The following is a 12,320-nucleotide window of genomic DNA, read 5'->3' on the forward strand; positions in this document are numbered from 1 at the left end:
AATACAGGGATGAAAAAAATAAAAGGAGGAAGGGAAACTTATAGATATGGGAAGGTGGTAATCAGAAGTAAAACAACGTGTTTTTTATTCCTTCCTGAGGAAAGAAAAAAATAGGAAATAAGGGGGAAAGGAGGGAACAAGGGGAAAATATCATGGAGGGAAGTACACAGTTAGTTGTCATAATTATAAATGTGAATGAAACGAACACATCCCTAAAAGGGAAGTAGATAAGAAAAAGGATTAATAACCAGAATCTTATGATATGTTATTTACAAGAAACCCATTTGAAGGAGAGAGATACACACAAGGTAAAGGTAAGAGGCTTGAGCAGAAGTGATTTGCTTCACCTGAAGTTTAAAAAAAAAAAAAAAAAAAGCAAGGGTAGGAATAATTATCTTAGACAAAGGACTAATGATGAAACATACTATCTACCTCCAGACAAAGGACTGATATTATTTGAATAGACTAAAGCATGCTATTTTTCACTCTTTTAAAAAAAAATTTCAAGTGTTCTTATTTGACCAACATGGAAAATTACACACAATTTCACATATATAACCTATATTTGATTGCTTTCCATTTCATGGAAGTGGAGAGGAAGATGGGAAAGAATTGAGAACCAAAAACTTTAAATAAAAATGTTAAAGGGGGGGGGGGGGGAAGGGGGGGAGAAGGGAGAGGCGGGGGAGAGAGAGAGAGGGAGGGACAGAGGGGGAAGGAAAGAGGGAGAGAGAGAGAGAGAGGGACAGAGGAAGGAAGAAGGAGAGAAGAGAAGAGGAGAGGAGAGGAGAGGAGAGGAGAGAGGAGAGAGGAGAGAGGAGAGAGGAGAGAGGAGAGAGAAGAAAGAGAAGAAAGAGAAGAAAGAGAAGAAAGAGAAGAAAGAGAAGAAAGAGGAGCAGTGATGCACGATATGGAAAAGGATCTGAGGATCACAACTAGTTGCTCATAAGCAGGGATGCCTTGACAGAGCTGCTCGCCTGTGAGCAAGTTGTTGGAATGGCTGGATTGACTCTCCTCCTATTGGGAGATACCATGCTTCTCTGAATGGTGATTGGGGATTGCAGACTGTTCAAGTGCTGATCATGCTTGCAAAAATGCATATCAACAAGGCTGTAGGTCATAATAAACTGGAGCTCTTTTCACACCCTATGAGTCTCCCACTTCATTCATCTCACCTCTGAGATCAAAGGGTTCATATACTTTGAGCTCTCATTGAAGACAACCATAACAGATAAGAACTTGGCATAAGAACCAGCCTTGGAGTCAAAATACCTGACTTCATTTCTTATTTCTGACACAGAGTGGCTATGTGATCCTGATCAAATCACTTAACTTAAATCTTAGTGCCCAGGTAATTCTCTTAAGATTACAAATTACAGATATATCATCAGGTTGCTTTAATAAAGGAAGTTTCTTCAACAGCAGTTTCCTAGACAAATGAAATCAAAGTTCTAGTCCAAGGGGAAAAATAAAAAGTCAACTACAAAATTAAGGCATTTTCAAAATTTGAGCAATATACTTAATACCTCTGTCCCCTAAGACACTTCCCCGGGTTTTCACCTGTTTTTTCAATAGTATAAAGAATTTCCATAGTAGAAACTCCTACTGATGTTGACTGGCACATATTTGTAACTTGCGATTTTAATGATGCCCAGGGCATTAAGATATAAAATGATTTGCCCAGGTCATATAGTTATTATGTATTATAGTCAGAATTTGATCTCAGGTCTTCCTACTTTCAACATCATCTTTCCAGGAATTAACCATGAAATGGAAAAGTCACTTAAACTCTGTAGATAAGTCATTTAACATTTCTGTGTCTTAAGACAACTTAATTACAGACTACAAGATACATAGGAAAAGGGAGTTTCCATGCCCGTGAAATCACTAACTATTGATGTAACCATGTTATATGATAACTCAATATAAAAAGCCTTATCTGGAAACTGAACTGAGAGATCCAGAAAAATGACAGCCAAGAACACTGGAATAAATAATCTATTTGTGTAAAATAATCTTAGTGAAACTTCTTTAAAAACTAAAATTTAAGGAAACAAAATTCTACTTTTAAAAAAACCAATAAATACAGAAAATAAGAGTTTAAACAAATCCATCATTTCATTTATTCAAAGGAGCAAGAAATAAACCAATTAATGTATTTTGTAACTATATTTTAATATAAATATTAAAATTCAGTACTAGGAATATGTTAAACAATAATTCCTACTTTGGAGAAAATTCCCCATGTAGCTTTAAAAAAAAAAACAAAACACCAAACTTTATTACATTCTTTTGATTTATTATCCCAGAGCTTATGACCTCTAATATTAGTACTCTGACCCTACAGTAAACTTACAAATAGTTTATAGTCAGAAAAATGAGTTTTTATGGGTACAAGAGGGAATTTCTATTATAGTAAAAGCCATATAGTAACACTGATCTGATAACCAATTTCTTATAATCAAAATACAGATAATTCTGTATATAGCTAGAAAAATATAAATTGCTATATAATTATATAAATGTTTCATGTGACATAGTATTTGGTATTCTAACCCTAACATAGGATACGTGTACACAAATTTGTTAATGGTGGATTTAAAACATTTTAAAATTTCTAATTATTTTCAATGTCACATTGTATTGTATAGTTATACAATAGCATAAGTAAAGATACAGGTTTATCTACTACAGATTGTACTGACCTCCACTGGAATAGTGAAGTTTGAATATCCCAACTCTTTCTTCTTCAAGGCTACAAACGATCCTTACAATCCAATCTCTTGAGGCTTAAAATTCTAGAAGCAAGAATCTGTTAATGAGAAATAGAGGTTTTCTTATTAAGATATCTTTAAAAATTAAATGGAACATTACAAATATTTTACTTCATAGGTAAGTAACAATTCCCTATTTTTACTGCCTTAAAAAATTAAGCTGACTCTGATGAAAAGGCTTCTTAAGTAAGGATATACTTGTATTCAAATTAAAAAGCAAGTAAATTTAAAGAAGGAAGAATTAGTTTTTTCTTTGAGCACTATTTTTATGCTTTATTTTTTATTTAAAAAAAACAGAATAAGAAAAAAAGAAAAGTAGAAAAGGACTACTAAATAAAATGAAATAAAACAAAAAAGAACATAGTCATATTCCTGGCAGATCAGGGAGGATTCAAAATATATAACAACAAATTACCAGTTCAAGAAAGTACATTTACTAGTGCATAGGTGTATGTGTGTGTGTGTGTGTGTGTGTGTGTATGTATATATATATATATATATATATATATGTGTGTGTGTGTGTATAATTTATAATAAATAATATATATAAATAGATAAATTATAATATTAGTATATACATATCAGTAAAAAATTATATTCATTAGTGTCCATCTTTACTTCCTTGCAAATTATTCTTTTGTTCTCTATGGCATACCTTTATAATTTTATTTTTCTCCCCTTTTATTCCCTACCCCCCCCCAAGCAGGCTATACGTAAGAAAGGATATATTTATGTATAAATAAGTAGATACACACACACACACACACACACACACACACACACACACACACACACACACACACCATCTCCCCCACCTACATACACATGTATTTTTCCTATCCCTGCTAACTCTTTGTTTTAACTCTACTCCTTAACTTGGCTTGCTATTACTTAACCACTCCCCACTCATGGATCCCTCCCTTGTCTTCTTTTCTCACTCTTTGCTTCCTTTTCCACTCATCCTTCCTGTTTTATTTCTTTATAGATTTTGGAGGGTGTTATACCCTTCATGTATATATGTAGTATTGCCTATTTAACCCATTTCCCATTTGAGTAGATTTTCAGAACTATGAGCCCTTCTCTACTCTAATGCCTCTGTGTCTATTTTTCCTCTATACCTCATTTGTATAACATGATTATTATGTTTTACTTTAATTCTAATTTTTCTTTTGAGCTATTCATTTCCCATGTAAAAATAAAAAACAAAAGCAAATTGTCTATGTTGAATTTCTTGAAATAACTGGCTCTTATATTTTAGATTTTCTATTAAGTTCAGGTTTGGCTGATAGAAAATTCTGAAAATCTACAAGTTTGTTGAATGTCCATTTTTTTCTCATTCAATATTACAGATAATTTTGCTGGATAGGATATTTTTGGCCACAGGCCTAGTTCTTTTGATTGCTGATACATATGATTTCAGGACCTGCAGTCTTTTATTGTGGCTTCTGCCAAGTCCTGTATGATTCTAATTGTGGCTACAGTGTATTTGAATTTTTTTTTTCTTGTCTCTTGCAAAATTTTCTCTTTGATCTAGAGGTTTCAAATTTTGGCAATAATATTCCACAAAGGATCATTTTGAAGTGGTGATTGATGGATTTTTTTCTACTTCTTCTTTTCCTTCATGTTCTATCACTCCAGGACAATTTTCTTTTTTTAATTTTTTTATTATAGCTTTTTGTTTCCAAGAAATATGCATGGGTAATTTTTCAGCATTGACAATTGCAAAACATTTTGTTCCAATTTTTCCCCTCCTTTTCCTCACTCCCTCCCCTAGATGGCAGGTAAATCAATACATGTTAAATATGTTAAAGTATATGTTAAATACAATATATTTATATATGCAGAACAATTTTCTTGGATTATTTCTTGCATTATTGTGTCAAGGGTCTTTTTTTGGTCACAACTTTTTCAGGCAGTCCAATTATTCTTATATTTTTTCTTCTTGATCTATTCTCCACATGTCATTTTTCTTATGTTTCACATTCTATTCTATTTTTTCTTTTATAATCTGTTTTGTTATTTCTTGGTCCCTTATACCTTCACTAGTTTCTTCTTGCCTATTTCTAATTTTCAAAGAGTTATTTTCATCTTTGAGATTCTGTATCTCCTTTTCTAGTTGGTTAACTTTTTTTTTTAATAATCTTATTTTTCTTAGATTTTTTTTCCTTTGGTTTATTTTTTAGTTTTTCCTCAATGTCTTTTATCTGATTTTTAAATTCTTTTTTAAGTACTATAAATTCTCTCTGGACAGGGAGTCATTTCACATCACCCTTTGAGGTAGAAGGTTTTTGTTTTTGTTTTTGTTTTTTTTACTTTAGTGTCCTCCTTTGAAGATGAACCCTAGTCTTCCCTGTTCTCATAAGTTTCTATGGTGGGATTCTTTCTTCTTTGTCGGTTCATTTTTTTTTTTTTAAATAAGAGGCATTAGTATAAGCACCTCTAATTGTGAGGTTCAGGGTGAGTGCCTCAATCTACCCTTCAGGTCTCCCCTTTGACCTGAAACCTCAAACTAGGAGCTCTACCCTCCAGCAGCAGCACCATTGCCTCTGCACTCCCAGAGTGTGCTCCTTCCTTCTTGTCCAGGGCTGCATCTCAGCAGCACAACTGGGCCCTGCATTCCCAATCAGTCAAGGTTCCCTCAGTCTTCCCAGACTCAGACCTAGACTTCACAAATAATTCAGGTGAAAGTGGTTCCAACTAAGTCCAGCCACACCAACCTAGCCCCTGGGCTACCCATATAACATTTCTAAGGAACTAGCCTAGGGGTGTTTGCACCTCACAGGGGTTAAGCCCCAGCCTGGGGTCTTTCTTCAGATCTCAGACAATATATCAAGAGGACCTAGTTCTGCCCCAAATCATCTTGATTTTTCACTATTCTATGTTCACCCCAAGACACATATTCCATTTGTGAGGGAAATCTGGAGGGCCTGAAATTTACCAACCCACTCCGCCATCTGCACAGAATCCTCCTGAGCAGTATTAAGATTTGGATATTCAATATTTATAATCAGCAGATTATCAGTTTTTACAGATCAATAAATATACTTCTGCTGGTCAATGACATTTTCATCCTGCTAAGTGGTGCTGAAAGCTAATGACCTAGTCGGTTATGAATAAGACCATCACTGCTTTATTAAGAATCCTGGTCCAAAAAGTTTACTAAGACGACTTATGAAACCCCTACACATTCATAATTCTTATATGACAGCAATCACCAGCAGCATACCCAATATAATTCTCACAATTGCCTCACCCTTTCAAGTGGAGATGAAAAGTATGGCCTATCATCAGATCCCAGCTGGGCTAGAAAAACAAAGGGAGGATAAGAAGTAATATTCATATTTTGGAAGAAGTTCTTTTTGGAAATTCTAGACACTGAAAGGACCAGCTATATGAGTGGGAAACAGATAGCACAGGTGTGCTTAGGGATAGTGCAAATTGTTTTGGGGTATTCACTATTCATTTGAATTACTGACAGTTTTTATTTGGTGAGGAGAGAACATCCCTTGGGAGATAATAGATCCTGCAACAGGAAAAGCTGTAGGAGGCCATAATAGGAACTTAAAAGAGTGTGTCTTTGCTCCTTTTCTTTTCTTAGCCTGTGTTCCATCTACCTTTCCATCCTTCTCATTAGCACCTCCTTTGCTGAAGCACTATAAAGAAGACTATGGTATCTTTCCACCTGACTTGAGGCTGAATTTCTTGTGTGTCTTTTCTCCCACTAGAACGTGAGCTCCTTGGGAGCAACAACTGCCTAACTTTTCTCTTTGAAATGTCAGAACAATATTTGGCACATGGTAAATACTTAACTTATGCTTTTTTCACATATTTATTATTCTAGACAAATTGAGCAGCTTGGTACCTAACCTTCAGACATAACATTCAATCTTCCGACTCCATCTATGCCTTTCCAAAGACTAACCCAGAGTTCAGTCCAAGCACCACATCTTATACAAGGCCTTTATTAACACCACAGCTGTTAGTGCCTTCCTTATATCTATAGTCCCTCCCAATAGCTACTTGTACCTGATGTTTCTCCCAAATAGATAGTGACTTTCCTAAGGGCAAAAACAATTTCATTTTTGTCTCTATATTCCTAGAACTCAAAACAGTACCTGGAACACAGCAGAAATTTAACAAATGCTTCTTGATTGAGAGACTAATATGTGCAACCAGCACTATCTACTCAATCTTTCAGGTCCCCTTGTGGATAAATCCTCTTGGAGCTATCTCTTCCCTCTATTTTCCTCTTATATCTATGCAATTACTAAATACTGCTGATTACATTGCCACACAAGTTCTCCTCATCTCTATTCCCATTGCTCCCCCTCTCCACTTCTTATACATTTTTCCCAGTACTGAGAGAAAAAGCTTCCTCATGTACAAATATGGTTGTTACTCTGAACAAAAATTCTTTAGAAAATTTCTATTGCCTCCAAGTAAAGTTTAAACTTCTCACTAGAATTCAAGATCTTCTACTTGCTAGTACTTGTAGGAGGTATCTTTTTTCACACATTTCATATTTTATTATCCTCCACATATTCTATCTCAAGGGTCCTCAAACTACTGCCGGCAGGCCAGATGTGCAGCTGAGGACGATTATCTCCCTTACCCAGGGCTATGAAGTTTCTTTATTTAAAGGCCCACAAAACAAAGTTTTTGTTTTTACTATAGTCCGGCCCTCCAACAGTCTGAGAGACAGTGAATTGGCCCCCTATTTAAAGACTTTGAGGACCCCTGCTCTATGGCCTAAGCATTTCCCTTTCTAAGTATTCCCAAACTACTTCTTTAAAAACATGTTCTTGACTTATGCCCAGAATCAAAGTCTGGTTCATTTTGCTATAATTTCAGAAATCTTCCTTCTTCACCTTTTAGAAAACCAATATACTAGTTCTATGAAACCCTCTTGTCATTCTTCATAGTTTTTCAGAGACCATGGACTGTAACTCAGCAATCCAATCTATGGTTTTGGTACTCTGAAATGTAGCATCTTCAAGTTAGTGGTGGTGGTGGTGGTGGTAGTGATGATGGTGGCAATAAAATCAATAACTCACTTTTATAGAATGCTTAAGGGTTAACAAGCTCTTTCAAAACAAAACCCTGTGAGATAAATGGGGTATTACTGATGAGAAAACAAGCTCAGAATAATTATTTATTATCATAGAGTTAGTGTGAAAGCTGGAACCAAATACTAGATTCCTTCTATTACATCTCATTGCTCCTAACTATTTATCTTTGGCTAGCTACTCATGCTTTCATCTTTTCTATACATGTAGTCTTAAAACCTAAAATAGCTAATTGGTTGCTTGTCAATACTTATCATCAGTTTCAATATAGCTCTTCTTTTTTCTTTAGAAAGTTGATATTAGTATTATCAGACCAACAATGTCACCCAAGTATATCTTTTTAATATCAATATAAAAGAAGATGAATAACTAGCATTTATATAAGATTTGCAAGTATTATCTCATTTTATAGTCATAGCAGCCTCAAGAAGCAAGTGCTGTTTTTACAGATGAAAAAGCTAAGGCTATTAAGTGACTTGCCAAAGTCACACAGATATAAGTTGAATTTAGGTCTTCTTCACTCTAGAATCATCTCTTTATCCACTGTACTTCCTAATCACCTCTTGATCTCCCAGTGATATTGTATAGTTATAAACCATGGAACACCATCGATTTGGGATGGTAAAAATTAAGGGTAGTCCAAAAGCCATCAGAAAGAAATATGTTGGGGATGGGTAGGCTGTAATATATTATCAATTATCACTATACAAAAGAAGAGTTATAAAATTCACTATTCAAGGCCATGAGTACCTGGAAGAGTATAAGACCCAACTGCAAAAATGCTCATCCAAACAGATACAGGTGACCAAGGTATCACATTAATGGCCTCAAAATAATAAAATGTCCAAAGAAATGTTTTTGGAATCTTAGGTGGCTCCTATAGAAAAAAATAGGCATAAATAGCATAGGGTAAGAAGACAGAGATGAACTGCAACTTGTGTGTATCAAGTGAATAATATACACACATGGAACTATGAAACATCCATCAAGGTATTAACTTGGCTACAAAGACTGGCAAAATGTAAAGAAACAAAATAAGGCTGTTCAAAAGAAGAAACTACTGAGGAATGCTAAATAATACTTAGAAATATTTAAGAATATAGAGCAGAGTACAATATATGGAATTTCAAGCACAAAAATTTTGTGCCTTCATCCCTTCCAGGTCTTTGTTTTCAGAACAGCTCATAGCCATAAAGGTATTGTCCTTCAGACCTAAGGAAATAGTTTGTCTAAGAAGTAAATGTGGAACCAGGATGGTGGAGAGGACACATGCGTCTATCTAAGCTCTTCTTTGCCCTCAAACTACTTCTTTTATGAAAGGCCTTGGAATTGGTGCTTGACTGTCAAAACTCACAAATATTGGGAGTACAACACATTATCAACAGAAAATATTCTTGAAATTCACCAGAAAAGGTCAGTTTTTGCTCGCAGGCAGGGAGGGTTAGGCCAGACAAAGCATCAGGCAAATAGGCAGTGACAGCGTGGAAGGCAGGTCACACTGAGCAGACTGGAGGGGGGCGGGATATGGTCTCAGCCCATGGAAAATCTGTGGGGAGAACTTTACCCCAATGTGAGCTACTCTGCTCTGGCAGTAAGCCAGTAGAATAGTGAAGCTATAAAAACAGGGGGTAAAGACTATAACCCCAAAGTGCTAGCTTCTCTCAGTCTCCCTAAACACTAGACTCTCAGGACTTGGCTACAGCCACCAGGTACCAAGAGGGACTCAGCACAATCTCAGTGCTCAACCACTGATCCCAGTGCAGCCACTGCTGTCCTGCTACTGCTTCACTGCTGTTTCTTGTTGTCTGTAGAGGAAGCTTGGTAACACCACACTGCCCCAAAAGCAGATCTCACTTTTGGTTTGTTTGTCTGTTTTTGTTAAAATGAGTAAAAAGTTAAAGTGGGCTCTAACTATAGATAGCTTCTATACTGATAGAGAATAGACTTTAAACCCTGAGGAGACTAAAAACAGAGTGTCTCTAGATGAAACCCCAAAAGGGGATCTGGTCCCCATCATGCAAGGCTCTCATAGAAGGAATTAAAAAGCCTCTTACAAGAGAGCTAGAAGAAAAAATGGGGAAAGAAAAGGGAAGCTTGGCAAAAGGGTCTGGATAAGTCATCCTACTCATTTAAAGATAGAGTGGATAAAGAAATGAACTCCCTGAAAAACAGAATTTGTGAACTGGAAAAAGAAAATAGCTCTCTAAAAAAAAAACTGGTGAAATGGAAAAAAATTCCATACAACAAAACACCTCATTTAAAAACTCAATTGGACAATTACAAAAAGAAATAAAAAAGTAAATGAAGAAGATAATTCATTAAAAATCAGAATTGAACAAATGGAAATGAATGACTTGAGGAGACACCAAGAATCAGTCAAGGAAAACCAAAAAAAAAAAAAAAAAAAGAAAAAGAAAAAAATGTTAAATACCTACTAGAGAAAACAACAGACTTGGAAAATAGATCTAGGAGAGATAATTGAGGATTATTGGACTTCCTGAAAATTATGATGAAAAAAGAGCCTAGACACTATTGTTCAGGAAATCATCAAAGAGAACTGCCCAGATGTTATAGAAATAGATGGTAAAATAGACATTGAAAGAATTCATCGATCACCTACTAAAATCAAAACACCAAGAAATATAGGGGCCAAATTCCAGAACCATCAGACGAAGGAAAAAATACTGCAAGCTGCTAGAAAAAAAATCAATTCAAATACAGAGGAGCCACACTAAGGATTACCCAGGATCTAGCAGCGTCCACATTAAAGGATCGAAAGGGCCTGGAATCTAATATTCCGAAAAGCTAAGGAACTTGGTATGCAGCCAAGAATAACTTAGCCAGCCAAAATGAGCATTTTTTTTTTTTTTTTTTTGCAGGGAAGAAGATGGACATTCTGTTAACAAAGTAAGTGAATTTCATCTATTTCTGATGAAAAAACTGGAACTAAACAAAAAGTTTGATCTACAAATATAGAACTCAAGAGAAATCTAAAAAGATAAAAATAAATCTTGGGAACTATATTTCTACTATAAAGAACACATGTATACTTTGTCCTAGAAACTAGAGGTGGAAAGGAAATTGTACCAGGAAAAGGGTAAAGTGGGGGTACTACATCTAATAAAGAGGCAAAGGAAACCTATTATAACTGAGAGAAAGAATGCAAGGGGACGAACATAGTGAGTATCTTACTGTCACCAGAATGGGCTTAAAGAAAAAAATATTAGACATATTCGATTTATGGTGAAACTTCTCCCACCTCATTGAAAAGTGAGAGGGGAAAAGTGAAAAGGGAAGGAGTAAGCTAAGTAAAAGGGAATACAAAAATTGTGAGGAAAAAAGGTAAGAAAAGGGGAGGAATTCTAAAGTGGGGAGAGGGATCCTAAAAAGGGAGAGCTGTGTGTAGCAAGTGGTGCTCACAAGTTTAATACTGAGGAGGGAGGTAAGGAGGAAGGAAAGGAGAAAAGCATAAGTTGGGGTTAACAAGATGGCAGGAAATACAGAATTAATAATTTTAATCATAAATGTGAATGGGGTAAATTCCCCCATAAAGCAGAGGCTGATAGCAGACTGCATTAAAAGCCAGAATCCTACACTATGTTGTTTACAGGAAACACACTTGAAGCAGGGCAACACATACAGAGTAAAGATAAAAGGCTGGAGTAGAATCTACTATGCTTCAGGTGATATCAGAAAATCACGGATAGCCATCCTGATCTCAGATCAAGCAAAAGCAAAAATTGATCTAATTAAAAGAGATAAGGAAGGGCACTATATATTGCTAAAGGGTAACATTGATAATGAAGCAATATCAGTATTAAACATATATGCACCAAATCATGTAGCATCTAAATTCTTAAAGAAATTAAGAGAGCTGCAAGAAGAAATAGACAGCAAAACGACATAGTGGGAGATCTCAACCTTGCATTCTCAGAATTAGATAAATCAAACCACTAAAGAAATAAGAAAAAAGTTAAAGAGGTAAATAGAATACTAGAAAAGTTGGTATGATAGATCTTTGGAGAAAACTAAATGGAGGCCGAAAGGAGTATATTTTCTTCTCAGCAATATATGGAACCTATACAAAAATTGACATAAGGACCTCAAATTCAAAGGCAGAAAGGCATTCTTTTCAGATCGTGATGCAAAGAAATTACATTCAATAAAAACCCAGGGGAAAATAAGACAAAAAAAAATTGGAAACTAAATAATCTCATCTTAAAGAATGATTGGGTAAAACAGCATATCATAGACACAATTAATAATTTCACCTAAGAGAATGACAACAATGAGACGTCAAAATGTGTGGGATGCAGTCAAATCGGTAATAAGGGGAAATTTTATCTCTCTAGAGGCCTACTTGCCTAAAATAGAGAAATAGAAAATCAATGTATTAAACATGCAACTAAAAAGCTAGAAAAAGAACAAATCAAAAACCCCCAGTCGAACACTAAACTTGAAATTCTAAAAACAAAAGGAG

At 35.3% G+C, this 12,320-nt stretch overlaps 1 protein-coding gene across 3 annotated transcripts in view; it reads right to left on the reverse strand.

The window, feature by feature from the left end:
• Positions 1 to 12,320, reverse strand: part of GTDC1 (glycosyltransferase like domain containing 1) — a 333,584-nt gene that overhangs the window by 292,137 nt on the left and 29,127 nt on the right. For all 3 annotated transcript variants that reach the window (XM_031960035.1, XM_031960034.1, XM_031960033.1), the window contains exon 2: positions 2,706 to 2,812. The gene's annotated coding sequence lies outside the window, so the exon portion shown is untranslated. The remainder of the gene's footprint in view (positions 1 to 2,705; positions 2,813 to 12,320) is intronic.

The sequence above is a fragment of the Sarcophilus harrisii genome, chromosome 3, assembly GCF_902635505.1.
Source record: "Sarcophilus harrisii chromosome 3, mSarHar1.11, whole genome shotgun sequence".
Classification (NCBI taxonomy): Eukaryota; Metazoa; Chordata; class Mammalia; order Dasyuromorphia; family Dasyuridae; genus Sarcophilus; species Sarcophilus harrisii.